We start from the raw sequence: 6,615 nt of genomic DNA on the forward strand, positions 1-6,615 counted from the left end.
AGTAAAAGTTCCTTCCAAATATTAGAAGTGGCTTTCTGTCCCCTCCAGTGTCTAAGGACCATTTTTAATATAAAATCACAAACTGTTGCACAGCAGTGGCAGCAGCATGGTTTGCTTGCGATGCTGCCATTAAAAACATGCGTGTGCACAAGGGCCTCTCAGAGTCCCATCCAAACAGAGCGGCAGAGTTGGGGCTGGTAGCCGAGGACCAGAGGTGAACACAGCTTCTGTTCTCAATCTGTAAATTAGGTTTTATATCATTACAGCCTGCTCACACCACCGGGCCTGTTGGTGTGAGCCTTGCGTGTCGTTCTCTCCCACTGTTTGCACTGCGGGCTGCTTCCCTGCGTCAGTTTCCTTCCCTCGATGGCTCACATGATCTCACAATTCAATACTCCTTGAAAGGTTAAAGTGCCGTCTTGTAATCCCCTCGCGTTGCTCAGTGGTTTTTTGAGACATTTTTAAAAGGCTTTCATGGCTCTAATGAATCTTGACGTTCCCTTCCATAAAGTGTAAATAACAAGCTGGCAAGACAATAAATAAACAGAGAAATGAGTGGGCAAATACCACAGCGTCTGGGTCAGGTTTCAGGGCCGCAAGAGCAACGTCTCCATAAAGGTCTCAACAATATTAATAATACCTATATTGGTCATGACAGCTGTGGCTTTTGGTCATGTACATTACTTACAGAGCATTACTTATAGGGCTTCTTCAAATAGAAGCATACCTGCCATATTGTGTACCAAACAGAAGCCAAATTCTCAGGAGACATTTTCCAAACTCTTAAAATGTAACAAAACAGCTGTGATTTGTGATATTTTCATCAGTCATCCCTCTTGTTTGTTTTATATTCAAAACAACTTTTTTTTTTTTTTTTGCGAGAGTGGAACAGGCTGCTCGCTGCGGGGTTATTCAGCTATCCTGGCTCCTTCCAAAATATAGCGCTCACTTCTAATGAAATGGTCAAAATGCACCTGATCTATAGACCTTTTCTCACAACAGCCATTTTGACATGAAATAGCAAATAAACACAGGTGTTACTTCTGAAATTAATCAAGGCCCTGTTCCATTGAAGTGTGCCTGAGCCTCTTCCAGTGAGCCAGCACGCCCCGGCTCTGTCAGACCTCAGTGCAGCAGATCCTTAATGTCACTGGTGCACCTGTGTATAGCCTGCTATTTCATGTCAGTACAGTTGCTGTGAAACAGGGCTATCGTCTGTGTCTGCTGTCGTTACTGTCAGGCATAGGGAAGGAGCATGGGTCTGCATTAGCACCTGTTTTTTGGACCCTACCTTGAAACTGGGGTTGGGGCTCAGTACCGTTAGTTTGCATGCGTGTTCTTCACTTGTGAAATCTCTGATACCACCTGTCTGATTTGAGTGACATTTGGGGGATGGGGAGTTAGGGTTAGACTTCAATACAGAGGTTATGTGTGATGTACAGGAACAGCTCACCAAAAATACAAAGAGCAGAAGATGTTTTCCTACTTCCATCTAGTGCAATCAATCCATTCGGATAGGTTGTGCGTGATTTGGTAAGGTTTCCAATCTTTCCAGTCATTTGTTTGTGGAGCTCAAACCATCAAAAATGTACATGTGAAAAACAGTGATACAGATACCTGGTATAATCCACAGCCCTCAGCCCCAGGTGAAGAGTTTTGTTGGTAACGTTCCTGCCAAAGGACACTAGCAAGCTGTATATCTCCGCCTTGAATTTGTACTTGGTATTGGATCAGTACAGTTCACTAGTGGATGATATACGTTGCACTAGGGGTAAGTGGGGAAATATCTTCTTTTTTAGTATTTTGGATAACCTGCCATTTGAAATATGTTGTTCATAGAATTTGTTTACCTTCCTGGACCTGTCTTGGTCTTCCCCCCACCAAACTGCAGCACAGAGGATGCTGATTGCCTGCAAACGCATAGTGCTGCCCACTGGCCAAGGCTAATGTCTGGTAAAGATGCTCAAAAATGCAGAGTTCCTCACACAGCAGACAGTGATGAATTGGCACGAGCTCCCAGCAGCACAGCTGTGAACCATAAGCCCGGCTAGGTTTCCCCTCGCTGGATCGTGAACCAACCTGAGAACTCCTTGTGGCACCCCACCAAAAATTATATTATCCCAGAGTTTTCATCAGGATCTTTTCATCAAGCTATCACAACTCTGGACCTGAGGCGAAGACATGCAACTGAGGGGAATAGCACCAAATCAACAAATCATCAGCAAGGTATTAAAGAACATCCTATTTAAATCTGTAACTGATTGTGTGCTTTTAGACATGAGCACAAAGCACAAAGCCGAGGTAGACAATACGGGCTCTAGTTTCTTCACAGAATGAGAGGAATACATGTAAAAGTGGTCAGTTAGGCAATGGTTCAAATGTGGATTCTTCTGCTCTGGTGGAGCGTTGCATCTCTTTTCTGTCACGTGCTGCTCTCTTTGACCCCTCAACTCTGAAGTTATTTCTTCTCCAGCTATAAATCTGACATTAATAAATGTCCTTTCCCCCTGCACAATGCATATATAACCCCTAGTTTCCAGTCCAGCTCTTTGCTGTCTGTCAGTTTTCCCAAGCACTCCCAAATACTTCAGAGCTTCGCAACTGTCTGCCCACAAAGAAAAATACCTGAGAGACTCAACAACCAAAGATAGTGCAACTAGAAATATGGAAGTGATGACACACGAATAACTGAAACAGTTCAGTGAAGTTTTCACACTGGCATTATAAATGACCAATTCAAATATGCCTCTTTGTTATTCTTACATGAGTGAGTAGTTTTGGCAAGGCTTATGTGCATATAAAACACACTTTGTCTGACTTAATTCAACTTGGATCGACAATGCAAGAAAATTTAACCTCCAGTTCACAATGAAAGCATGTTATTTGACAGCTGTATCCATCAAACCCATGCAAACTGGATACTGAGCTGGCACCCCTTCCCAGTGAGGGAGCCTGTGCCTATTTAGTAGCCATTTGTGTATTCTTGGAGTGCCATATTTAGACAGACAACAGAGCACGGGAGGGTTAAAAGAGTATTGGGTGCTCCAAGTTACAATTACCCTCCACTGTAATTTCAAGGAGCAAACCTAACAGCTTCTAATGGCATTTGGGTTTGACTCTTGATTACTTCAAGTGGGCGTGGACAGAGAGCGCACATTTAAACTTTCTGATTAGTGTCCCACATGTTTAAAACCTTTCTGAAAACAGTAATTGGGTCATTTTAAACAACCTGGGAATTCTCTCCTCAGCTGAACAGTCACACTTTCCACCCAAGCTGGCAAACTATTGAACAAATATGTCTGTGGCTTTACAAGTAGTCCCTACCAAAGCGTGTAATTCCAATTTGGTTAACATGGCAAAATTAAATCCAACTCTGGTGTGAAAATGTAGGTTTAAATGAGGGGCAGATTATGGCTGCAGAAAACCAGGGTTTAAAAATTCATTTGGATAGTAATGGCATAAGGTATTGACGTAACCCTGATTTCAAGTAATGGCCACCCTTCTGGCCAAAATTTCTAATACGCACTGAATAATGAATGTTTTGATTGTACTCCTAGACAAAAAATAGGGTGTTCCCTGCTGATTTTCTGATGTCAACTGCATGTCTGCTTTTCACGTTCACATTTAATGCCTCCAAAAAGACACATGAATCCTATGTTTATGTTCTGACTCTGTGGAAAGATACGATACGGATCTTAGGTTTGTTTCTCCAAAGCCTCTCTCTGCCTCTGTACAGCAAGTTTGTTTTATGTAAAAATCATAAATAGTTAATTGCCTCCTTAAGTATATTCTGTAAAGGAATCAGAGTGAAATAGGAGGATTAAATGTTCCAGTAGAAAACAAATGCAAAGAAATAAAACCCTTAATGGCAAACACCCCTAGCAGACCAAGCCAAAGCCACAGACAAGTTAACTCAAATACAAGTGGAAGAGTGGGAAGAGTGAGGTACAGATAAACCAGACAAAACAAGGAATACATTACCGTTAGGTCATGCGCAAAACTTATACAAGAACACCGCTATGTGTTAACAAAATGATACTCATGCCTGTCATTTACTCTGTGGGATGGAAGTCAAAGTAAATGGCTGACATTCTGTGACACAAAACTGAGATTTGCATTAGATGGAGAGAGATGAAAGTGAAACTGAATGCCAAAGGTCAAAATCCCTCAGAGATGTCCAGAAGGCTACGGGATATTGTTCAACAATGTGGCCAGAAGGGTTAGACTGATATATATCAATACTGAATGAATTTTGGATTAGGCTATTCGGCCAAAACTGCCCATTTTTAAACTCTGTGATCTCAGCTACATAAAAACAGACTGTAAACTCTGCAATGAATTTTCTTTGGATATATCATTTCAGGGTGTAATAGTTCAATAAACCCATGGTTCAGTTTGTTTTGTGGTTTTTGGGTCACAATTTCGGTTTGTACATCAGGGAGAAAAAAAAACACTATTTCCAATGTTCTCTGTATTTTGTCTTATTTGCAAAAGTATTTTTTTTTTTTCATTCAGAGATTTGGGATAAGAATATGAAATCAACTAATATGCTTTGAAAGGCAAAAGTCTACTTAGACTATTTAAAACAAACATAAAAATACTGTCAGCATAGTCATTAATTCATCAGCTGTGTGGTTAGATGGCTCTCATACAGTGGGTGTGTTTGCAACACTGCACTATGGACGTTGTGTATTGAACAGTTTTTAAAGTTAAGTTTTACACCCTGAATATCACTTTTTTCATGCAATCATCCAGTTAGCCTAAGTCTTTGTAAATCAATTCTTGACTTAAAGGCCTAATTTATTTCAGGGATTCCGGCACCATTAGATGGGTGCAGTGTTAAATGAGACTTTTCCACCTCATAAAGAGTTAAATAAACACCAAATTCTCAACTTTTTGGCATGAAAATCAGTTGAATTTCAATATACTAGCTTATGGCACAAAATGTTGGTTTATTTGTGAATCTAGAGTGAAAACACTGGTACTGGTAGATGCCTTGAAAAAAACAGGTTGAATGTGACCAGCGCAGCTACGAGGACTAGACAAGCCTGAAATGTGGTGTCAGAGCGATGCACAGAGTGCAGTTTGAGATGAGACAGAGCTGTGTTCAGGCTGTCTCTTCTACATGCGGTGAGTCCCACATCCCTGCCACCAAACCCTCACAGAGCAGGATCCTTATGATTAATGTCATGCCTCTACCTGTTGAATCGCTCTTGCACACCCACTCTGGACAGCAGGCGGGAGTCTGAAGTAGAGACATAGATGTGGGCCAGAGCAGAGGCTCTGGACAAGGTTTATTGGTAGATTAGGATTAAAGAGATGCTGCTGATAGCGCTCCATAAACTCCTGTCTCTGGGGAATGCTTGTGCTGTCCCAGAGGTTTAGGCAACAGTCACAAGGTCACGGCAGGTAACAGAAGTCCGCTTCAGGAAAGAAGGCAAACTTAGATATTGCAGACAACTTGAGAAAATAAACCCTCCCCAACCTTAATTAAAGTGATTACATGACTGGGCCATTCATAGCGTGTTTGCACAAGCTGTTAGTAAAAGTTACTTCCCCCGTTAAATGAAAATAAGCACAAATAAACAATAATTACACAGATCCCTAACCCTTCATATGGGTCTCGCTGCTTAGTCACGTCCTTAGAATCACTACTTTGGATAAACCCCAAAAGAACACGCAGCTGAGGACCTCAGAATCTGTGACTCATGGGCCCATAATGTGACAGCTTTTATAATTACAGTCAATGAGAGGGTTCATCAGGAGTAATCAGCACTGGCATGGCTATATAAGAGTCCCATTTTCGCTGAACGTCACCAAACCACTTCAGATTATGTCTGGTTTGATTCTAATGCATTAATTCTCCTCACAGCAAAACCAGCAGGCTAACATTTGATACCAGCTTGGGATTCAGGCAGAGCTGTTCCTCAAGACGGCCTAAAACTATGAAAAAGAAGCCGGGCTGGTTTTATGAAGATGTAGCACAGAGGGGAAATTGCACTGAGGGAGGTTGTAAGAGGTAATGGATCAGCCATAATACTGCAGCAAAGTGTGTATCATCAGGCAACCTGTTCACTGACATATTTATGCAGGACCATTTGGGACAAGGTGTGATCTGGTCGTAAGGAAATACGAGGGTTCACGGAATCAAGCTCCTCCATGTGGATCAACATCCAAAACAAAGTTGAACTACACTGAAATATGTGTGGCTGAATGATAGCTAGTAACAGTCCACACTCAGTGTGTCTCTGGGCTACACAGTGCAGGGGCTGCATCCATACACTGCAAAAAATGTCCAGCTTAACAAGCCGTTTAGAGCTAAATGCAGTATTAATATTTTAGTTTTCTCTAAAAAAAAAAAAAAAAAAAAATAGGGTAAGACACCTTAATTCGTCTTTCTTAACAAGCCATTTGGATTAAAATTCAGTATAAAAATAAAAATGTATTATTTTTCTTAAAAATAAAAACAAAACAAAAAAGACAAGGTACTTCCATCTGGTTCCAGTGCAGTGTCCCTTGTTTTCCCTAGGTGTTTTTTTTTTTTTTTTTTTTTTTTTTTTTTTCGGGTAAGAAACGAGTGTCGATACCCCCAAACAAAAAAAGAATAAGGTGCCG

This window comes from Myripristis murdjan, chromosome 20 (assembly GCF_902150065.1).
Source record: "Myripristis murdjan chromosome 20, fMyrMur1.1, whole genome shotgun sequence".
Classification (NCBI taxonomy): domain Eukaryota; kingdom Metazoa; phylum Chordata; class Actinopteri; order Holocentriformes; family Holocentridae; genus Myripristis; species Myripristis murdjan.